The sequence below is a fragment of the Spermophilus citellus genome, assembly GCF_964194105.1.
Source record: "Spermophilus citellus genome assembly, chromosome: 1".
Classification (NCBI taxonomy): domain Eukaryota; kingdom Metazoa; phylum Chordata; class Mammalia; order Rodentia; family Sciuridae; genus Spermophilus; species Spermophilus citellus.
In genome coordinates, this window is record NC_138182.1 from 177,437,535 (window position 1) to 177,462,764 (window position 25,230).

At 36.8% G+C, this 25,230-nt stretch overlaps 1 protein-coding gene and 1 pseudogene across 2 annotated transcripts in view; both read left to right on the top strand.

Annotated features, from left to right (window-relative positions):
- Window positions 1–25,230, top strand: part of CCDC192 (coiled-coil domain containing 192) — a gene marked incomplete at both ends in the record, with an annotated part of 189,763 nt that overhangs the window by 136,228 nt on the left and 28,305 nt on the right. The window lies entirely within an intron of this gene.
- On the top strand, window positions 18,609–19,349 carry LOC308643193 (vesicle-associated membrane protein 7-like; annotated as a pseudogene). Its single transcript has one exon. The product of its transcript is annotated as a vesicle-associated membrane protein 7-like (transcript).

Genomic DNA, 25,230 nt, shown 5'->3' on the forward strand with positions numbered 1-25,230 from the left:
ATATTAAGATGCAAGAATTTACAGTGTGGCACTCCTGTAATCCCAGCTGCTCCGGAGAATGAAGCAGGAGAATCCCAAGTTTGAAACCAGCCTAGGCAAGACCCTATTTCAAGACAATATAAGAAACTGGGGATGTACCTAAGTGTAAGACCCTATACACCACCTCCAGAACCACCACCAAAAAGGAAAAAAGTGAAAATTCATTTTAGAATAAAATCTCTAGGAAATGGAAATTTGTTTGAGGGTTTTTTTCCTTAATTTTTTTATTTGTTGATGGACTTTTATTTTTATTTATTTATATGTGGTGTGGAGAATCAAACCCAGTCCCTCACCCATGCCAGGCAAGTGGGCTACCACTGAGCCCCAGTCCAGCCCCTCGTTTGAGGTTTTCTTTCTTTCCTTCCCTTTGAGCACATGTCGATGAACACTCTTATTTACATCATATAAAATGGCTTAAGTTCTTTGGAAACATTACTGAAGAAAATTGATAGAACTACTAAACATTTATTGCTTCAGTGACATCAGCCTTCCTTTTGTCTGATTTAATCTAAGGTATAAGTAAATACCCTGGCCCTTTTTTTTAAATGAGCAATTTCACATTCATATTCCTGTCCTGGTGAAATTTTATTTGTATCATTCCCAGATTTATTACATGCATCCATTGCATAAATAGTATTTAGTGCTTATTGAGGATTGAGCAATAGAAAAACAATCTTGATTGAAATTCAAGAAAGCTTGAGAAAAAAAAAATTAGTAAAGAAATGAAATCCACATGAAATGAGTAAAAATTGAAATGTGATGTTAGTTGCTTCTGTCATATGCAATAGGAATTTTCCCCAAAGTGCCCCTCTGCTTGGTGCCTGAAGCCTCCAGGTCAGGTATTCTTCTTTCTTAGATACCTTCATCCTTTACCCCTAACTCCAACTCCTACCCCTTTTCCTTCAGGGCCGTCTTCAAGTAAGCATTTTGTGATTACCTCCATCACCACCAGCACCTTTTCATCCTTTTCCTGGCCTTCTCCTGAATCGTGTGTCCATAAACTTGTACACACCACAGTCACATCTATTCTCTTTCCTTGTCTGTCTTTACCAGAAGACTGTAGATTTCTTGAAGACAAACAGAGATAATGTCTTATCTTTCTTTGTTACCCTCAGCCTAGCACAGTGACCAATGCTTGATGGTCATGAAATATTAGATGGATATTGAATAAAACTTAATGGGATTCTTTCTAATGTACTCTTGCCCAATGTGTTTATTAATTATGAGGTGATGAGGTGAATTTACTTATGAAATCAGAAAATTTAAAGCCATTCAAGTAGCAGACTTACCAGGGAACAGATTGTACTTTCAGATTGCCAGTGCTATCCACAGGATTACTAGCACAGTTACTGGCCCTCAAGTTTAAGAAGATTATCAAATCCAGGGACTGGTTTGAAGTATTACTGATTCTTCTATACTGGATTGAAATAGACTGATTTCTCATTTATCTCCTTCATTTAATCTACCATAGTCTAATTTTTCCACCCTCTTGAGATGACAATATTCAACTAAAAGTGCTTTAATCTAGGGTCCCAACAATCTTCATGATGTCAAACCCAACATAAACTTTCTGTGCTCATCTTACTTGATTCATAGAATCATACAGCCCTTTCTTTTTGACATATCTCTACTCTTGGCCTATGTCAAATGTCTTCTTCCCTATTTTCTACTCTTTCTCTGTCTTACTCACTGAGCCTACTCAATAGAATTTCAAAAGATTCTTAGGAACTACCTAGTCCAGAATCCTTATCTTCTGCATTTCCAGATTTTCCCTCGATTATCTGATTAATTCTGATAGCTCTAAATGTCACCTATCATAAAATAATTCCTGCATTTGTATTTCTAGTATCTCTTTCCACTCCTGACTTCTAGGTTCATATATTTGTAGGTTGACTTATATTTCCTCTTGTTTTTCTAACCTTTTACCCCATCCTGGTTCAAAGTTAGTCTTCCCCTACCTGGTCTCATTTCAAGCAATGACATCATCATCCAGTATGTTATTCAAGATAAATAAATTGGTAAAGAATAAGGATGGAGGAGGAGAAGGACAAGAGGAGGAGGAGGAGGAGGAGGAGGAGGAGGAGGAGGAGGAGGAGGAAGAAGAAGAAGAAGAAGAAGGAGGAGGAGGAGGAGGAGGAGGAGGAGGAAATTAAATATTGGAATAAGTGCATTGAATAAAATAAATATAATTCTATGAAACAAAATAATAATCTGGAATAGAAGTGGAGAACACATTGATGATTTAGGTCTGCAAAACCCTCTTTAAGATGGAGATGATATTTCAGGTGAAACATGTATTTTAAGGAGTTGCATGTGAGGCAAGGAAGAGTATCCTCAAGGAAATATCAAGTATAAAACTATTTAGGGTAATAGTTTGGTGCATAACAGTAACACTCAGAAATATAATATCCCTGAAGCAAAATAAATAAAGGGGAAAGATGTAGGTGTAAAGATAGGTGGAGACTAGATCAAATGTGAGTATTTCATTAGTCCAGTGGCTTGGACTTGGGAAATAAACTGAATCATAGGATTTAATTTTTAAAAAATTAGAACATCTTTTAATGTAGTAAAACATACATAATATTTATCATTCTAACCATTTGTAGGCATCCAATTCAGTGGCATTAAATACATTTCACAATGTTGTGTAACCATTACTTCTGTGGGTAGACAGAACATTTCATCATCCCCAACAAAAACATCATGCCCATTAAGCAATTATTTCCTCTTCCTCCCAGCTCAAGTAGTCACTATTCTACTTTCTCTCTGTGAATGTTTCTAGTCTATGTATTTCATATAAGTGGAATTATATAATCTTTATTTTTTGTCCCTGGCTTCTTTTGCTCAAGATCCTTTCAGGTTGTAGTGTGTTTTAGGATTTCATTTTTATGACTGAACAATTTTTCACTCCCAAACCATATTTTGCTTACCTAAATGGATTTCATCTTTATTTCAGAAAATATTGAAAGATTTAGTCATGTATTATATATGGGGATACAGAGATGAAAGTAACTAGGATGATTCTTAAGCTTCTAACTTGTAAAAAATAAGTAACAATTCCAATCAACAATCTCAAACTGGAGTAGATGTCATTACATTCTGAATGGAGGAGGATTTCTGAAAGATGTTGCCCCTAAATAACTTTTTTTTTTCTTCAGTACTGGGGATTGAACCCCTACCATGCTAGTTAAGTGCTCTACTACTGAGCTACATCCATCCCCAACCCTTGTTCATTTTTTAAAAAATTTTTCGTATTTTGAGACAGGGTCTTGCTAAGTTGTTGATGCTAGCCTCAGATTTTTGATCCTCCTGCCTCAGTCTCCTGAGTGATCAGATTACAGGCATGAGTCATTGCACCCAACTCTTAAATAATTCTTAAATGATGAATATGAGCTAAACACATTGAGATATAGGTATAGGAAGAAGCTAGACACAGAGGAAAATTTAAAAAGAATGGACCAAGTCATGTCAAACTTTGCTTCGTTCCTTTTGTCTAGAATATTCTCCCCAAATTCCCTGTGTCCCTGTTTAAAATTTCTCTGATATTCAAGTCCAGGTGAAATGCCAGCTGTTCAGATCCCCTGAGGCTCTTACGCATGCTCTTGTAATGTCATTTATCATCTTTGAATTTATCTTACCACTCGTTGTCTTTTTCCACTTTGTCCATGTTGGACCATAAACTCTTTCAGGGTATGAATTATATCTTTAGCATATGTGTATCCTCCCACAGTACCCAGAACTATATTGCCTTGCATAAAGAAGACTATCAACAAATGTTGGGGTTTCAATAGAGCATTCTTATCAGGAGTAGGAATTAAAGATGTGCAAATCACTAAGGCTGAACAAGCCAAGAGGCTATAAAGAATGTTGATCACAGCAATTATTAAAGATTTTAAGTTCAAGTTCTTTATATAAAAATTAAGTTACACAATTATATGATGGCATTACATTTTTGTAGCAGCAAGAGAAAGACCCCAAATTAGATATGAACATCATAGAAATATATTGTCTCTAAATAGACAACCCTGTGATAACTACAAGGCTGTTGTTTGTTGTTTTGTTACCAGGTAATTCTTATTATATCAGAAAGATGAATTCTTGAATGGATCTAGCAGGACAGAAAAAAACAGATGAGATCATTGCTAAATTTATATAAAAATTAATTTAGTATCTAAAATACTGAAATTAGTTCAGATGTAGATGAGATATCTAAATGCCTTAAAACAATCTACGTGGACTTAGAATGTATTCCCATTATAGTCAGAAGTATTTGTAAGGCTGAAGGGTATAGTTCAGCAGTACAGCTTATTTTTAGCATGCAGAAGGCAGTGGATTCAATCCCCAGCCCAAAAATATTCAGCAAGTATTGTATGAATTTTAGATATATAGATGATATAAAGAGAATTTTGAAGCTCTAAAAGCTCCATTGGCAACTGACAGTGGTCCTCTGACATCATGATCTTGTCGTCCAATTTTATGTAGACATGGCATCATTTTACATGAGGTTCTAAAGAGAAAATAGATAATTAAGAACATGAAGTACTCAAAATATATACTATAGTTGGTCAAATGTACAAATAAAATTTTCATGTATTTTTAAAAAGTAAGAGTCTGGTTAAACATAAACTCAAAACTCAAGGTTACGAAGAGAAACAGCACAGTAGGTTATGTGAAAATCAAAGAACAGAGAAAATAATGCTGCCCATTGTTTCAAGTAACAAAGAATTGGCAGAAATCCAAATACCACAGGAGACAAGATTAATATTAAGTATATCTGTCAACATCCTGTTTGAAAATATCAGCCAGGATCAGAGGTATCTGAAAACATCCAAAGAGGGTTTCTCCTAAGAATGAGCCACATTCTTTGTAGCAGAAAGACATACTATACCAGTAGAGAATGTTAGAAGTTAAATAGAACTTCATGTTCACCTTGTCCCACTCCCATGTTTTACAGATGAGAAAACTGGGGCCCAGAAAACTCTCTCTCCACTCTGCTGCATTGGGAAACACCAGGAAGTAATGAACAGAATATGGACTATGCGACTGTACAGAATTAGCTTCGGATCCCACTCAGTCACCCAATCTCTGAGCCTCAATTTCCTCAACTGTAATATAGGGATCAAAATAGCTACTTTGTGGGCCGGTTGAGAGATTAGGAGTAATGTATATAAAATATCTGGCACATAGAAAATCAACCAGTGCTAAGTCTGATTGTCCAAAGTCCTGGGGTCAGTGACAGAACAAGGACACACACTTTGATCCAAGGTTGTTCTCAATGTATCTTTAGAAATCCCCAGCTAGTGAATCACTTCCAAAAAGGGGGGTGAGGGTTATTATACTCTTCTATAAATACTTAGACCTTTAATAACCTGGAAATATCAAATGAGTCAGTATTGTATAAAATGCCAAAGGAAGTGTACTAATTTTTCCAGAACATTGACATAGCAAAAGATCATTCAATATAAGGGGCAGAAATCTAATCACTTGGAGAAAACACTTCTAAATACAGCTGAAGGAATCTTCTGAACTGAATCTTTCAAACTTAAATATGTGTGAAGAATAGGGTGTCAATGTTGCATATGTGTATGTGAAATTAGATTTTATAAATTATACCATGGATTATCTTTTTAAATTCAGCATGACTGCATTAGACTTGTCAAACATTTAAGACTAAAAAAAATTCAAACCTTCAAAGATCAAATGAATAATAGCACAGATGTAAGGATTATTTAAGCAGTTGTGGTTTATAAAAGAGAAGCAAAGCTGAAATATTTGTTTGTCCTAATTAGATACCTCCATTGTGTGTGTGCATGACATGGAAATACAGGCCTTACCACTAACAAGATACATTTTATGAATCAGAGGCAATCTTATTGCTCAAAACTTTTAGACCTGTCTAATTCTAATTCACTCATATAAGCACAGTCATTGACCATGACATATTTAATAAGGATGGATAATTTAAGTTTCTACAACCAGGCATCTGCTCCACTGAATACCTTCTTAGGATGATCCCTTTGAAAACTAAGTCTATCAGTGATAACCAGAATCTCCTGGTTACTACCCAAGAGTAGTAGTAACTACTAGTTAGTACTGGTACTCTATTTCTCTTCATTCAACTAAAGTTGCCAGTATGGTCATGGATCTGAATGGCTGAGAAAGGCTAAAAGGTATATAAGATTTTAGACATAGAATGATCTTTACAAGGCCAAAAATTAGTCTGTGGGTTAAATTCATCCATCCAAAATGTTCTAAGTGCTCTTGAATGTATTAATCCAGCAGGGTATTGTAGTACATGCCTATAATTCCAGCTGTTTGGGAGGCTGAGGTAGGAGGATCACAAGTTCAAGACCAGTCTGGACAATTTAGTGAAAGATTGTCTCAAAATTTAAAAAAAAAAAAAAAGAGGGCTGGAGATGTGGCTCAAGCAGTAGCACGCTCGCCTGGCATGCGTGCGGCCCGGCTTCGATCCTCAGCACCAAATACAAACAAAGATGTTGTGTCCGCCAAATACTAAAAAATAAATATCAAAAAAAGAAAAAGAACTGAAGATGTAACTCAGTGGCAGAGAGCCTCTGGATTCAATCCCCATTCCTGAAAAAAATAAATCAAGTATCAGCCTGTTCTACAAAGTTTTAGGTATTTTACAATAATTTCAAATGCTTAACAATCAAGAAGTTTCACATTGCAAGCAGAATTCCCAGTTTCCCTTGCAAAATTGGACAATCTGTCAATCCTAGGCTCAGATTCTTGCCTGGCAACCTTTGGTTACAGCTGAACAGTGACCCCCTTAAATGAAATGAGTTCTCCATGGTTGCCCCATCTCCCATCAGTCCTGATGGTGCGAAGGCCAGAGCTGTTCACTGACTTTACCTGTACAGCTCCAGAACAGGTCCAAGACCACATTTTACAGAAGAAAGAAAACCCAGATATCACAAGACTAAGGCTAGCTCTAGAACTCTGATATCTCTGAATCATGCCTTCCCATTTGAGAAAGTCCTTAATGAATATTCATTGGTTATTTACTTCCTGAAATGAGTAAGCACAAAAATATAATCTAGAGCAAGATGTATAAGAAACTAAATACATGGATAAAAAGTAGTGCCACCGCTGGGGGTAGTGAATGGCTTATATCTGTAATCCCAGTGACTTGGGAGGATGAGGCAGGAGGATTGTAAGCTCAAGGCTAGCCTTGGCAATTTAGTGAGACCCTGTCTCAAAATAAAAAGTAAAAAAGGAATGTGGATGTAGCTCAGTGGTAAAGTGCCCCTGTATTCAATCCTGGTAACAGAAATAAACAACAACAAAAGTGCCACTTCAATCAAAATGTTAGATTATTAGAGGCTACTTAACTTGACATATTCTTGAAGAAGCACTGATTGGTCATAGGATGTTTTTTCTTTTTCTTTTTTTGCAGAGCTGAGAACCCAGGGCTACAAGTATGGTATAGGCAAGCACTCTACCATTGAGCTACTACACCCCGAACCCTGTATTATATAATTTTTTAAAAGCCCTCCTCCCCTTGCCACTCAGCCCTCATAATGGGACCTTGCATTGAGCTACATCACCAGCCCTTTTTTATTTTATTCTGTGACAGAGTCTCACTAAATTGCCCAAGGCTGACCTCAAATTTACAATCCCCCACCTTAGCCTCCCAAATCCCTGGGATTACAGGCCTTTGCCACCATGCCCAGCAGGAAACTGCTTTTTTTAAAAAAAAAATCTTTTTTAGTTGTAGATGGACACAATACCTTCATTTTATTTATTTGTACCCAGTGCTTCATGCATTCGAGGCAAGTGCGCTACCACTGAGCCACAACCCCAGCCAAGGAATCTGCATTTTTCATGAGGATGACTCTTTACACCTAATCATTAGAGAACAAAGTCACTTTTTTTTTCTTTTCAGTTTTCAAGTTCTAGACCCGAATCCTGGTACTCTGTTTCCCTTCATTCAGAGAACAAAAAGTTTCCTACTTATAGTCCCTGACTCTTTTCCTTTGTTTTCTGTGTTTTGTGTTTTTGATTTATTAAGTAAAACCCCAAAAGAGACATAATAAAATGTATAATGGCTGGGACAGTTCAAGGAATTAGTCCTAGATATAATTGCCCGATCAGAATGTTTTTCACCATGGTGACTAGGAAGCTCCTACTTACTCCATTGACATCACACATTTCTCTAAAAGTTTTTTCTTCAAATTGAAAATTTCCCTTACAAATCAAGTCTACCAGAAGTTTTTACATCTTTAGCTTGAAACTTCAGGTCAACTTGTTTTTTGAGTTTCTCCCCTAAAACTTATATTCTTAAAAGTTTTATACTTTCTCTTTCATGCTTTTAAAACAGACTTTTACTATAACCTTAAATGCTGTTACATAGTAGATGCCTCACATTTGGCCATATTTGACTCTGTCTAGTTGAACTAGATCTCATGTGCTCTAGTACATCAGAATCTATTCAAGTTTATTCTACTTAAAGCTAGTTTAAAGAGAAAAATTATGTATTCTGTTTTTTTAAAAAAAGAAAAAAAATTTCTTATAGGAAAGAGGTTGCCAAAAAAGGATATAATCTCTGTTCACAATTAATCCATATTGAAACTCTGAGAAAGTAATGCCATATTAGAAGAAAAGGAAAGAAAAGAAAAAGAAGTCTCCTGAAAGCACCACGTTGGACCCAGTAGTATACTTTTGAATGCAAAAGTTAAAGCTAGCTGGTGAAAGTGCTCATAACAGAGCAATTCTTAATGTGAAAGCTGGCATATCTAAGCTGGCTAGTCATAAAAAGAGGGAAGGCCTGGGAGGGTTTTTAATATTATTCAATGAAAATAGGCATATGAAAGTATGGAATAATAGAGTTAGAAAAGGGGCATATATAGTATTTTCACTTTTCCTCTTAGAAATTAACCTTTGGAGAGTTTCCTCATTTCTTTCTTTTATTTCAAAAGTTTGTATTAGAATAAATATTCTACTTTTGAAAAACAAAATTGAAATTGTGAAAAGATTTAAGAACCTTTCAACTTCTAATACATTTTACTTCAAAAGTAACTTTAATAATACTAGAATATGAGCTGATTGCTACAGAAGTAATTAATGGAAAAGGTCCTATCCAATAAATGTTTCTCCCTGGTATTAAATGAGAGACTTAACAGTCCTGGGAAGTAGAATAGTAAAGGCTTGGAAGAGTTCAATTCAACTTTATGATTAACACAGAAATGGAGGAACTGGATATCTTAAAAACTTTGCTAGAGTATACTTTAATGGCCTGAAAGAGACCCTAATGTAGTCCAAATATTAGATAATAGAGTAGAAAGGCTGGTTTAGTTACTTGTTTCAGAGTTCCCTATATGAAAGAAATCTTGTTTAGAGGTACAGTCATTAAAGAAAAGTGGGGGCTGAAATCTTACCCACTTTGATCAGCAGCAAGTGGTCCTGTTTTGCAGGTATGGAGAAGAGAGGGGAGTAAGGGAGAGGTAGAAAGGAAGGAGCTAGACAGGAACAAAGCACAGCTACAAGAAGTTGCCTGACTCCAAGAAGTACTGAGATAGAGAAGCAGCAGTGCTGGAACCCACTCAAACCCCAGGAGTCCAGTCTTAGGTTGTCCAAAGTGATGAGTCTAGGCAGGATGAGCAGAAAGAGGTCATTCTAAATAAAATGGTTCCAAGAGAAATCTGTAATAATTCTGTACTTAGGATGGACTTATATTTTCCCAAATAGCCCTTGTGACTTTGAGGAGCATGGGCCATAGCTACTGAGGACAGATGTCTCGGTGAATGGGGGTCCATGGCCTCAGTTTTACCTTGTTTGTGAAGCCTTTTCTGGATGTCAAAGAGTTATAACAGCTAGAGAGTGAGTTTTTTGGAACCATCTAGCTGTTCAGAAGAAAAAGTTTTATGAACACTGAGGGAGTCACACACACATTTGGAAATTTAGTTTCAAATGTTTTAGAATGCTCCTAATTTTAACCCCTGGAGTAAAAATTAGGAATTATGTCTTTATTTCTCTGTTTTGCCCAACATGTGGCACCAAAGAGGACCACCAAAGGAACCATTCTAAACAGACATATGCCAGGTGGGTGGAGTGGTACATGCCTGTAATCCCAGCAACTTGGAAGGCTGAGTGCAGGAGGATTGAAGTCCGAGACCAGCTTTAGCTATTCATCGAAGTGCTAAGTAACTTACCAAGACCTTGTCTCATAATAAAAAATAAAAAAGGGCTAGGGATGTGGCTCAGTGATTAAGCACTCCTGGGTTCAATCAATTTATACTTTCATAAATAAATATTTTCCTAAAGAAAGAAACACATTCAAGAAAAGTGGTGGAAAGGTGAAGGCACTTTCTCCAGAGAGAAACAAAAGCCCTGCTCCAAGGCTGCAGACCAAGTTCCCAGCAGCACAGACAGTGCAAGCAATATTTGCAAGAGAGGAAATGCTGGGAGAGTCCCTAGGACACCAGGAGACTGACTTCGTTATAAAGCCACAATGTCAACAGGCCAGAGGCCTGCTCCTGAACTTAAAGAACATAAACACTACCTTACAACTGCCAGCCATAAATGTAAAAAGTTATCCTGAGCATCATAAAATAAAAATGACCCAATGAGAAAAACAGCTGCCCATCCAAACCCAGTTGCCCAGCAGAGAATCTTCTGATTCAGAGCTCACATATGGGTTTCCAGAAACTCATTTTAAAGAGCCAGGCTTGATCTTGAAGGACCAGACTCACAATTTGTAGTGTGTGTGTGTGTGTGTGTGTCTGTGTGTGTGCACGCACGCACGCACACGCGCATAAATATAGTTTTTTCCTCAAAACAATCTATTCATTTATTTTTGAATATTTTCCCAATACCCTGAATGTGTGGGTGTTTCTTAAGAATGATAATGGGCATAAAGAGAGACACAGGATCTGAATTCTGTGTGGGACCTCAGGTTCCCTCTGTGGTTACTGGCAATTTTATTATCCCATGGATGCTTAAGTAGTGGCTTCAGAGCCCCAGAGAAAACTGCCCAACCAGCTTCTAAACTTATCCACATTCACAGGAGTTAAGCATCATGTGCAGATTTAACCATCATTTATCAGAGTCCTTCTAACAATTACTGTGAATATTTAGTTCTCAAGAGAAAAGGTACAGAAAAGAATCAGAAAAACTAGGATCTGAATCCCAGTCCTATTAATCCTAGTATTTTGGCTGCGCCTCAATTTCTACATTGCTCTCAGATTGGAATATAAGATTTTATTGGAAAATATATGGAAACTCCCAGCACCACAAGTGTTCCTACAGGTGTCTCCTCTTAGCAATGCTACACCTATAAAGTAGGGCTGAGAAGTTTAATTCCTCCTATAGATATATATATATGTGAAATGGAAATGTGTTTATTCTATTAGTCACAAGAGCATTAAGTAAGGCCAGTGCAGATTCAAGAGGAAAGGAGTAGATTTCATCTTGTGATTGGGTGTGGCAAGTTCATGTTTTGGAAGAACATGTGGGATGGGACGTGTTGCTGTGACCATGTTTGGAATATACCATCTGCCACACATGGTTTGCAACATAACCCAATTTTGAAGGTCAAAAGCTGAGTATAGCTTGTCTGTATTTTCTTTGTAATAAATTCCATTTCTCCTTGGGCAGATGAATGCTTAGAATGGACTAGTGCAAATGATGTTGTATTCACAAAGTCAAACTAGGAAAGTACATTAAGCATTGTAAAGCCCTATCACAAACGCACCTATAATTCAGAGACGTGTCACAGTTTCTCAATCATGTTCTCCATGACAGAATGGGTTGGTGCCCTATAGGCTTAGCTAACAAATAAGGGGGATATAGCAAAGTCTTGTATTAGGTTCTCTTTTTTAATTTTTTTTTTTAGTTGTAGATAGACACAATACCTTTATTTTATTTGTTTTTATGTGGTTCTGAAGATCAAACCCAGTGCTTCACACATGCTAGGAAAGTGTTCAACCACTGAGCCATAACCCCAGTCATAATTAGGTTTTCTTAAAAATCATCTTTATTAAAGAGGTTTTATATAAAAGTTGATATTTTTCTGTGCCTCATTTATTACTAAATAGTCCCTCTTCTGAAAAGAAAAAAAAAACTATTGTGAAAAAAACACTGCCGAGTTCCTATTAAAACTCCCCCCCCTCAAAAAAAAAAAACCCACACAATTTGGTTAAAAAAAGTTAAAGTCTACATGAGTCAATTTTTAAGCAGAAATATAAATTAAGCCAAACAGTAGGACATGACAAATTATAATCAACTTCATTCCATGTAATAAATTTGAGCACCTATTTATGATAAGCAAAAAGGACAAATTCTTTGTTTTCTTGGAGCTCCTGTAATAAAATTCATTCCATGCTTCACTGAAATATTTCTTGAAACTGTTTTATTGAATCATGACATTGGTAGGTGTAAGTAATGTCATTCCTAAAGAATAATCATCATCCTTGCTACCTGAGAGGCTGAGGCAGAAGGGTCACAAGTTCTAGGTTAGCCTTGGAAACACACTAAGTCTCTGCCTAAAAAAGAAAGAAAGAAAGAAAGGGAGGGAGGGAGGGAGGGAGGGAGGGAGGGAGGAAGGGGAAGGGAAGGGAAGGGAAGGGAAAGAAAGGAAAGGAATGGAATGGAAAGGAAAAGAAAAGAAAAATAATGGAGAAAGGAAGGGAGAGAGGGAGAAATTATCATCAAAAGAGATATTTGGAATAGGTGGTAGCCAAAGAAGGAAGGCTTAGGAGATTATTAGAAAATTTCTCTCTCCTCTCTCACTCATATTTTTATTAATGATTTGTAAAAATTTTGATGATGAAACAAGTACATGTGAGGTGATGGGCTCCTTGCAAAACTATTTTCAAGTTTGTTCTAAATTAGACTGATTTAGAAAATAAACAAATATAAATAAGCCTGAAAATAGAGAAAATGAGATTCACTAATTTAGATGTGAAAAGCAAACACAATTAAATTAAAAATAAAACCAAGATTAAATAATTCCTGAAGGAGTGAGAGAAGAGATGGAGGCTGTTTCTGCACTGGTGACAGAGAAGGCCAAGGGGAAGAGCCCGGCATCTGAGAAGCTTCCTTCATGCTCCAGCTGAGCTGGGCCTTCTCACCATTCATCTGTCTCTTCCCATTCCAACACATTTTTGATGGTTCATCTCAAACCTCAACACCCTGAAGCAATTGCAACCATTCCAGTTCTATTTGACTTGGTTCCTTTCTGACCAACCATAGTCCAGATCATCTGAGCTTCCTATTTTGGCCCTTGATGACATATGATTTTGTATCATTTTCTAATTGTCTGATTTGTAAACATTGTCAAGCCAACTCCCCAGTTCCAGTCTTCTCCAACCACTCTTCCTTGAGCTCCCTGACTACATGACTCTTGCTTAAGAAGCTGGAGGCCAGGTGCTATGCCACAGAGAATAGTCTGGAATAGTTTAAGCCTGGTAGCCAGGAGCTGACATTTTACTCCTTCACCAGATGAATACTGGAAATTAGTGAAAATCAGAAAATTTATGTCCAATTTATCTTTTAAGACAGTATTTTTCAAAGCATAATCTTAAGACCATCATGAAAATCACCTTGGATGAGGGAGCTGAATTGAAATATCTCAGGTGGACCCCAAGAATTCACAAGCTTCCAATGGATTCCTGTGTATAAATGGAGTATAAAAACCAATGTTTCAGACAGTTGGGACATTTCAATGTTTGATTCTATCCTGTTAAGGTTTTTGGACTGTTGTTTCAATGAAATGAGTTCATCAAAGTTTATGAAAAAAATTAGCAATTCTGATTTTTGGTTTCTTTGACAAATCAAAAGATCTAGCCAGGCAGAGCTGTTCTCATGTGTGGTGACAAAAGACCAAAGTTGCTGTGGCAGTCTCCTTGAGACAAGGTCTGCTCAGCAGAGTTAACCAAGGTCCTCACAAAGCCTTTAACTGGCTCATGCTGTGCAGAAATGTGCATTGTCAACCCTTGTTGAAAACCTTCAGGACACTGTGTGAGGGCGGACCAGAGGTCTCTGAAAAATTAGACTTGCTGACAAACATTTCTGGAAACTTCTTCTACTTAATTACCTTAGCTTAGAACAAAACTTAAGTTAGAAATGCAGTAACTCTAATGTGGCAAACAGCTATTTTTAGTTTCATGGAAGTTGGGAAATTTTATGGCCTTTCTAAGTACACCAAAGAGCCGTCAGCAAGATGTGCAGGACTGATTCCCAGAGCCTTATCTTTGTCTGACTGGAACAAGCGGATCAATACAAAATATCTCTATGTCACCTCATCTGTAGCTATGAAGGAATCTAAGAGGCAGAGTTTCTTCAGTTTTTCAGGACTATGTTGATTCTGACCTTCTGGAAACAGAGGTCAGAGAAAAAAATGTATATTTGCATCATCAAAACATATTTTGAAAACATTCTTACATATAAACTGATTATTCTTATCTTTACCAAAATGTATTTAACAAGTATTTCATAAACAATATTAAACAAAATTTCAAACAAGAAAAAAATTGCCCTTAATCTTATTATCCCACAAATATGTTGGGTTTTGCATATTAGCACTTTCTCCATATAAGCATATTTAAAAATGCACACCCTTTTATAATCAAAATACTATGTTTGCTGCTATTTTAATAAGATCTTTTAAATTCAGTGTGTGGAGATCCCAAATATGATGAGTAAGTTGTATACATAAGAAAGAGTAATTGTTGAGGAATGCAAATCTTTCTTTTAACAATAATAACCAAATAATTTAGAGAGAACGTAACAGCCGGAAGCTGTAAAACAGTTTAGTGGGGTTTTTTTTGTTTTTTTTTCCATTCTTGGACTGAGTTTTGACATTCACAATATGCTTGTTAAAAAAGAGAAAACTTCCTGCCCTAATTCAGACAGTTTATCAAGTGCTTTTCAATTTACTTTCAAAAACATTCCTTGCTTGAACATCACCCCCGGCTTTCACATAACTCCCATCTGTATGCATTCATGAGACATACATCTAATTGGCAGTGAAAGTCCAGTGATGTAGCTCATGTTAGTCTCTTCTTCAGCCAAGCATTCAATAACTTGTGCGACTATAAAGTCTAATTGAAGAAAGTGTCCACCAGGATTGCTGCCTGCTGTATTGTTCTGGGGCTGGCAGTTATTAACATTAAATTTTAAAGAGAGTAAATTTCATCATGACAAAAAGTAGTTGTTATGGACACTGTTTTCCTAGCCCCAAACCAAGTTTTCCTCATCATAAACCCTGAAATCTGCAAATATGATATTTACATGGCAAAAGGAACTTTGCAGATGTGACTAAGGTTAAGAATCTTGAGATAGGGAGATTGTAATGGATTATCCAGGGAGGCCCAATATAATCACATTAGTCCTTAAAAAGCAGAGAATCTTTCTTAGCTGTGGTCTGAGGGAGATGTGATTATGAACAAGGGTCATAGAGATGCAATGTTACTGTCTCTGAAGTTAGAGCGGGAGGCCACAAGCCAGGGATGTAACCTTCCAAAATGAGCGCAGCCTTGCCAGAACCTTGATTTTAACCCAGGGAGATCCAAGTTAGACTTCTGACTTACTTAACTGTAAAATAAGCCAGGTGCAGTGGTGCATGCCTGTACTAGCTACTCAGAAGGGACAAGAGGATCACAAATTTAAAGCTAGCCTGGGTAATTTAGCAAGATGTTATCTCAAAATAAAATTATTTTTAAAAAGAGTATGGGGACATAGCTCAATAGTAGAGCACATGCCTAGCATGCTTGAGAACCTAGGATAAATCCTCAGCATACCACATACACACAAACACACAAACACACACACGTGTGTGTGCATATATACAAATTATATATTTATATTACATATTTATATATTCATATGACATATATTTATATTATATGTTGGCATATATTTGTATATATAATATGTGTGTTATATGTATATATGGTAGATAACTGTAATATAATGAGCTTGTTCTTTAAGCTTCTATTTATAGTAACTAATTAGAGCAGCAATAGAAAAATAATGCAGTACCTTTTCTGGAACCTTAATATATCCCATGGCCTAATCTTTAAGAATATGGTCAGTTCAGACCACTTGGAACTGCTCAGACTAAAGCTCATTTTGGCAAAGACTAAATGCTCACTGAATATATATGGCACACAGCTTTCCCAGCCTCTGGGCAGCTCTCTAGGGTCATACGATTTTCTCTGGCCAATGAATTATAAGCTTCAGTAACATGTCGTGCCCCAGGCTGAGGAAATGAAAGGCCTCCAATGCAAACCAGCTCTCTCTTTCCCTGGGCAAATTGGAAGACTCATGTTGAGGTGCTTGCTTCCACAAGATGCAAACATTCTAGCTTCCCAGTCTCTGCTAAAAACGAGCTGTCTAGAGGACTGCTGCACAGGAGATTTTGCATGAGTGAAAAACAAGTTATTCAGTTTTAAGTCACTAAAGTTTCCAGGTTTGTTTCTATAGACTAACCTAGTCCATTCTAACTAGTACCCTTTCTTAGAATAAAGCAATCCCAGGAGACAAAGGATTCAACCTCTCAAGAACATGGAAACTGCTGTGCACAATGGTGCACACGTGTAATCCCAGCAATTCAAGAGGCTGAGACAGGAGGGTCACAAGTTTGAGGCCAGCTTCAGCAAATTAGAGACCCTGTCTTAAAAAAGTTTTAAAAGGCTGGGATATAACTCAGTGATGGAAGGCTCTGGATTCAATCCCCATTACAAAACAAAATAACATGGAAACTAATTTCTACTTCTATCACTCTTGAGGATGGGGTGGAGCTTTGGGGGTGGAGCTCAATGGTGGAACATCTGCTTAGCCTGCACAGATACGGGATTTGATCCCCAGTATCATGACATAAGTAAATAAGTAAATAAATAAATATTAGTCTTATTAACCTACAAAGTTGCTTCTTGCAGGCTTCAATTTCATAAAATAGGGAGATATATAATAGTACTTAGAAAAATATTAAATATTGTACAATACTTTATCTTGGATATTTATATCATGTAATAATGAGTTTTAGTTTAGAAGACATAAGGAAGTTTTTGCTTTTTTTAAGAAAGTATTTTTGTTTTTCTGTCATTGACTGGTAATGCTAATGTAGATACTATGCTATCATGTCAGGTTCACAATTTATATGATAAAAAATTGCTTTTTTTTTCTCAAAATATTTTACATTTAAGACATTTGCCAAGATCTTAATAAACTTTACCAAAATAGCATTTTATGACTATCAAAAGGTGCAATTGACAAGGAAAAGTAAACTTATAGTTCATGTCCCTTTCATAAGACAATTGGAATGCAGAAAGAGTAATTTTCTATTTTTAATAGAATAATGGCCTCATATTTTCCATTCAATCATCCAAGGTGATAATAACAGGTCAAGAAAAGCCAAAAATTACCCAATTCCACTTCTTTATGTGACAGAAGAGAAATTGAGATTTAGAGAAGTAATTTCTGCCAATAGGGAAAGAAAGATAATTCCAAAGGGTAAATCTAAGTACAGGTAAGAAGCTATTATTTTGTTAAGAGGATGCTAGACGTACATGCGCAAAAGTCACACATCCTAAAAACTTTCTTGTTGTGGTAAAATATGCATAATTTACCATGTTACACATTTTCAAGGGTCACTTCAGAGGCAATAAGTATAAGGATGTGAAGCCATCATCACTGCTTTTCCTCTATCGAAACCCAAATTCTCTTCTACCTGTTAAACACTAGCTCCTTTCTCTCTCTCTCTGCACCTGTAAGTAACCACTATTGTACTTTCTATCTCTGTGAATTTGACCATTCTATAAACAGAATCATACATTTGTCCTTTTGTGTCTATTTCAGTTTGCCTAACGTTGTAGAGGTTTATCCATTTGTAATACATGTCAGCATTATAATATTTAAAGCTGAATAACTTTCCATTGTAAATATTATTACATTTTGTTTAGCCCCTCATCCATTAATGGGCTATTAACAAATGATTATTTCTCTCTTTGGCTATTGTCAATAGTGGTGCTACGAATATCAATCCACAAATATCTGTTCAAGTCTGTTTCAATGATTTGGGGTATACATCTAGAAAGGAATTTTTGGGTCATCTGATAATTCTGTTTAATTTTTCGAGGAAGAACTGCACTGTTTTCCACAGAAAGATGTAATTTTCATCTTCACTAGCAGTGAACAAGGGTTCCAATTTCTCCACATTGTTACCAACACTTAGTATTTTCCAGGGTTTTGCTTTTTGTATTTTATTACTTTTTGTGGGTGTGAATTGCTATCTCACTGAAGTTGATTTAAAAAAAAAAATCACATCTCTTTTTTTCTGCTGAGAAGTTCTATTATTGCCTTTTTTGGTGCAGGACAATGAATTCAGATCCTTGCCACGCTAAGCATACATGCTAGTATAGACTGCATCCTCCATTGCTTTTCTTCTTAATGTGCCACACCTCTTGAATCTGGAAATGTCTGACTTGACACAAGATAATCATGACAATGAACAAAGTGCAAGGAACCCACAAGCTAACATTCATTTTAATGCTTTTAAAGTAACGCAATAGGGTGTACCGGCAAACAGCAACCCAGAGCCGGCCACATGCTCTTGGTCTCGAACTCCTTTGCCTTTACAAGATTGACACCATGGCCATTCTTTTTGCTGTTGTTGCCAGGGGAACCACTATACTTGCCAAACATGCTTGGTGTGGAGGAAACTTCCTGGAGGTGATAGAGCAGATTCTGGCTAAGATACCTTCTGAAAATAACAAACTAATATACTCACATGGTAATTATTTGTTTCATTACATCTGCCAAGACAGGATTCTATGTTTTTGTATCACTGATGATGACTTTGAACATTCCCGAGCCTTCAATTTTTTGAATGAGGTAAAGAAGAGGTTTCAGACAATTTATGGCTCAAGGGCACAGACAGCACATCCATATACCATGAATAGGGAGTTCTCAAGTGTCTTGGCTGCACAATTGAAGCATCATTCTGAGAATAAGGGCCTAGACAAAGTGATGGAGACTCAAGCCTAGTGGATGAACTGAAGGGAATCATGGTCAGAAACACAGATCTAGTAGCTCAGCGTGGAGAAAGATTGGAATTATTGATAGATAAAACAGAAAATCTCGTGGATTCATCTGTCACTTTCAAAACTACCAGCAGAAATCTTGCACGAGCTATATGTATGAAGAACATCAAGCTATTCATTAATCATCATTATCATTGTATCAATTGTGTTCATCTATATTATTGTGTCACCTCTCTGTGGTGGATTTACATGGCTAAGCTGTGTGAAAAAATAAGAAAGAAAAAAATTATCATTGACCAAGGATACAAGAGAAAAAGGAGTTAAAAATAATCCATGTGACCCAAGCCTTTCATTACTGGCAGAAAGTGTCTGCCAGTCTCTTCAGCCCTCTTTTCATTGATTCTTTTTTTAATCTTAGTCTATGTCTCCAGATTTATCTTTGTCCTATCAACCTTTATTACAAAGAACTTCAGATCGAACCAGTCATTACAGCAGTAGCCTTTAAAAAAATAAATAAAGTAACACAATAAATGAAAAATTCATTTACATAAGGGCAATTTATTTTCAAATGCTCCTCTTTTAGAAGAAATTGAACTCCTTCTCCCAACTTAAAACCTCAGATTTATGCTATAAATTTATTCTCAAGCAATTTACATTGAAGATTTCTTCAGCATATTATAACATTTTAGCTATTATAGGTCAGTATCAGGATCAATTACAATACTTTTAGACACAACAAATATTTTAATTATTTTTTCTTGAAAGAGAGACTGATATAGATAGATGCTAAAGTCTGGCATTTATTTCAAATTTTTACTTTGAAGTGGTTTTATCTTAGTTATTACAAGTAAATACAAAAATTTCAGATCAATTTTACTTCAAGAGGGTTTATATTTTCATTAAATATATTACCAGCACCTAAAACTAGTCAAAGCAATTTGACCCACAAAAGATTTAAAATTTATCAAAAATTAAGTTATTAAAAAAATCCTCTACAATTATAATGCACCAATTTAAAATTTTGGGTCAAAAAAATCTTTAGCCTGCTGGGGACTCATCTCTAAAAGGGTACAAAGAAATCCATTAAGAAATCTTAGTACTTCATAGTCAGTTGAATTCCTAGAACTGATAATCCAGCTATTTGATTCAGTAGCCCAGAACACTCTGCCTATATTGGCAGAAGAGGAATGATATGTAAACTGCAACTAGTGTAATCAGGTTATAATAAACAGGTAGAGTTTTGGTGAAGGAATATAGATTATTGTCTACTCAGGGCTGGTGCTTTCTAAAACACAACTGCAATTCAGAGTAGTTGGATGTAGTCCTTCTGCTCACCTGTATAGAAGCCACCTCATCTGCTACCTACCTTGTACACACACTGATGATTCCCATTTCACAGTTTGTTCAACCATGGAACTCCCAATTCTATGATTCTTTCTCAGCACAGATGATTATTTTTAAGAGAGAAAGACGGAAAATACATTCATAGTTTAAACCTGGTTATTGCCTCTGGGTGTGTAAATTAACAGCTCTTTGATTTGAGGCAAATCAGTTTCTGCCTTAAAAACTTAAAGGTCTGCAAGTTTTTCCTCAGGACTAAATTAAATAACATCACATGAAATTTTTTTAACCTAAATTTTTACAGAAGTATGTAAAGGAGAAAATAAAATGACTTCCCTCTCTCCTTCTAGGTTCTTTAGCTGGTTAGAAATTAGATAGATTTAAGACCAATTGGTAGGCAAAAGCTATTTTACAAATTACAGAGCCCCACAAAATGTGAGACTTGCAGGTCAGGTGACAGAAGCTTACCTAGCCTCTGGAGCCACAGAAAGGAATAGAGGCTCTGGCTTCTGGGAGGTGAAAAGGGGAGTTGTGGGAGGGGAAGGAGGAGGTGGAGCAGTATAAGGTGAATAAAAGTTGTTTTGTTTTACAGAGACTTCTCAGGTAATAAAGGTTGTCTCTGAGCAGCACTCTTCCTGATGCTTTTACTAGTGTGCTTGCCTTTATAGATGTCAGTTTAACCAAAGAACAAAAGAAGGGCTACTCCTGTGTTTGCAGTCTCTCTGAAAAACCAGCCAGAAATAGGCCAAAGTGTGTTGGGGGGGCATGTCCCGACCTCCCACAGTCAGTTGCCTTTGAGGTGGTGTGTTCTGAGCCCCAATAGCTTGAAGGACTATTATACTTAATATGACATTACAAGTCATTCTTGTCTTCCCTTTCACTTTTCCAAAACAGAATAAAAACTTAAATAAATTAGATCAGAAATGAAAAAAATTAACATCACTTCTTTCTGATAAAATATAGTCATGGTAGTGCTATCACATCCTCAAGGAAAACTATTACTTTGGTTTGTGATTTGAATTTTTATAGTGATTTTTTAAAAAAATAGTTTTCAAATGTCCTCCACTACAATTTCCAGTCTTTTTCATTTAGTTTTATTTTTTTTATTTTTTTTTATTTTTTTTTTAAGAGAGAGTGAGAGAGGAGAGAGAGAGAGAGAGAGAGAGAGAGAGAGAGAGAGAGAGAGAGAGAGAATTTTTAATATTTATTTTTAGTTCTCGGCGGACACAACATCTTTGTTGGTGTGTGGTGCTGAGGATCGAACCCGGGCCGCACGCATGCCAGGCGAGCGCGCTACCGCTTGAGCCACAACCCCAGCCCTAGTTTTATTTTTTACCCACCGACACCCTACCCCAAATTTCCTTTTGTCATTAAGCTGAGACCTTGAGGCTGAGGCTTATTTCTCAGGTTAAGGAGAATAGAAGCTGTGCAGCATAAAGAATAGCTGGGTGACTTTGACATTCAAATTGAGATGTTTTAGGCTCCACAGGTGACAGTTTTGAAAAACAGGCTTTGAGGAGAAAAAAGAATTTTCTTAGACTCTCAAAACCATAATCTCATAGGTTAGATCTCTTAAAACTTCTAATATCTGATCATCTTTGACCTGTGAAAGTGGAAATGTGTTATTGTTGAACCTATAATGTATATCAGGAACCCCAGCTTAGAAAGTCGGCCCTGGATCATACCATAGAGAAGAAAGGGAGGTCATGGGATGTGATGTGATGTAAAGAAAATTCTTACCTTTCTGTTGCTGAAAGGAGCAGTCCAAGGGAGGAGAGAGAGAAAGGTCTATGAAGTCAGGCACAAGATCAAACACAAGATCAAACACCTAGAAGAAGGCAGTGGGCAGTGGTTAAAACCCAGTTAGGTTTGGAGCTGATTCACAGCTTTACCACACAGAGCCTGAGGAGTCAGCAAGCCCTTAAGACGACCCCCCACCCCCTGTACCCCGACTGGCTAGAAGTCAGACTTCTTCTGGTTTCCCCAGTCTCATGTGTATAGTCAAGGAGAGATGGCTGTTCTCATGAGCCCCAACAGGGTAGGGAGCAAGAGGCAAAATTGCTGAGACCCAATGAAGCCTAGGATGGGGCAAGGAGACAGATGGCAACCAAGATAAAATGGGTTATGTCAGAAATCATGACCTTCCACACAACACTTAAAAAGAAGATGAAATCAGCCATAGCTTTATGGAAACCCAGCCATCAAAGGACACTGGAGGGCACTGGATGAGATTGACAGAGCAGGGGCCACACAAGTAGCAGACATCTTTCTGTCAAACCATTGCAGAAAGGTACATAAACTTCTTATAGATTTTGTCATGAAAAAGATAGGAAAAGGTGAGTGAGAGCACCCAGAACTGACTGACCTAATCCTGTGGAGACTGAGAAGTGACAGCTCTAAACTGCGAGCATGGAGTTACCGTGAATGGGTAAGAGTGTGTTTCCTACCAAGTGGGAATAAATCAATAAAAAGAATAAATCAATTAAAGGTTGAGGTTCACCACACTAGATGTGGATAACCATGATCTTCAAAATGGGTTGCATTTAAGAAGAAAACAAGTTGTTTCTATTTTTAACATGCTTGCAACTTTTTAAAATTTGTTTTCAAGTTTGTGGTCTTTTGTGGATGTTTGATGGTCCCAAGCTCAACAGCTATAACAGCTGTAAAGTTAAATAATATGTCCATTATTACCTTGACTACAAGAAAACCACTCATATTTTCTGATATCGAGTCTTCACTTCTAATGAAGAGAATTTTTTGCTTCATTTTTTAAAGTTTTAGGTATAAAGTGCTAAGACAACAGTGCACTAAAGTTTACTGAAGTAATGATAAATGCTTCATTTTATGCTCCTGGTAAAGATAGAAAAATAGACTTGACAGACTGCTTTATGTATATATTTTTTACATTTTAGGGAAAACCAGAATTTCAACTTATCTCTAAGTTGACTTTTACTGCCTCTCCTATGAAAGATAATCAATAGCAGGATCAAATTTTAGTATTTTCAAAATGTGTTCATTTTAATTTAAACATTTTAATTTCATTTTAATTTGGCACTTCCCCTGTGCTTGCCAAAGACTTATGTTAAACATAAGTCTTTATGTTCAACATAAAAGGCTTATGTTAAACAGACGAAACAGGGAAGGGTCTATAAGAAGATGGAAAGAATCAAATATGTTGCAAAGAAAGACTGATCTTTCTTAGCCTCTAAAGGAGTCTCAGATCTGCATCTTCAGCCTAAAGGTAGAGGTTAGACCTTTCTGGTCTTGTTTATACATCTGCAAAATGATATATGCTTTTAAGGGTTTCAAGGTGAAATATTAAATGTGTTTATCTGCCTTTAAACTGGATCACTATTTAGTGGATCACAAGAAGATTTTGGAATCCTGGCTAATAGAAAATGCAAGAGCTTACACACAAGGACCAGCAGTTGCTCTTGAAACTGGCTTCCTAAGGAAATTACGCAGAATTTGTGCCCAGATGAAATCAATGCTCTGCCTTTCTCAGATTTACTGGTCAATGTGTCCCTCTTTAGCAAGTGATTGACGTGGAGTGATGCAACATGAAAGGAAACTTCCAGCTGTGCTTGTCAATGGTTGGGTGTGTAATTGGGAAATCCATACAACAGTAAACTCCTAGTGTCAAAGTAGGCATTGTTCAGAACTGAATAAACATACAGGAGTTGTAATAGTTGAAATGTGGCACAGTTCCCCCAAATATTCCCATTGTTTCCCCTCTGCAATAACCATGGGAATTTCTTTTCCCATGCAGGAGCCATAAGAAAGGGGGTATCTATTAGTAAGTGGTGGACCACTGACTGTTCAGATCACAGCATTTCACATGACCCTGTACACAGGCTAACAGCAGTGTTCTGCCAAAATATAACCCATAGGGAATAGGCCTTTGAGGTTGTTTAAAAGTGGCTGGCTGGCTGTGAGAGAGAAGCATATTTCCTCTCTTGGAACCTAATTTAGCTGGAAAAAAAGAAGATAGGCAGAATGCGAGTTTCCTGTAGCTTTGTGTATTGTGTAATTTTATTAGATATAAACAAACTTGCTCTGAATCACTTACATTAGTCAACTAAGATATTTACTTTATGTAAGATATGACCTTCAAGCTATATATAGAACATCATCCAATATGAACACTTTTAAAATAGTTCCCCAAGTGACCCCATCACAATCAGTCCAATCCTGTAACAGAAATGGCTTTCTTCCATTTCCCAGGCATATGTTAAGTCCCACATCAGTGCATGTCTGCAGACATTGGTGGAACACCCTCTGTGGCCCATGGAAGTGTTCAAGGTCCCAAAGATATGGAGCCAGGGAACACACTGTCTCTATCTCCAAGGGTTTACATACCATGGGAGGGGACAAAGACCAAGACAAGCAAATACTGACATAATCCAGGGTGTTCTGATGGCTGAAGAGAAGCTGGGAGAAAATCTGCTGGTGTTGTTGCTGCTGTATAACCTATGACAAAAGTTCCCACTCGCCTGTAATTCAAATGAACCCTCCCTACATCCTCTCCAAAATTGGAAGCTTAAAGAACATATGTTATATTCCTGCCAGCCCTACAAGCTGATACATTATATTTTTTTATGTATTTATTGGTAGATGTAGCGATAGAGTATATTTTTTCCTTTCGGTTCACAGAGGGATGACAACATACAGAACTCAGAGAGGGAGTTAATACTATAATGCTCTTTCCCCTTATCTTTAACCTTTTACCCACGTTTTTTTTCTAGAGTTCTTTACCCACTTATTTAAAACCCTATCCTCCTTGTCTCCTCCACCTCTGTTCAAAATAAAAATTGTTGTGAGGACACAATATCAAGCAAAGAAAGCC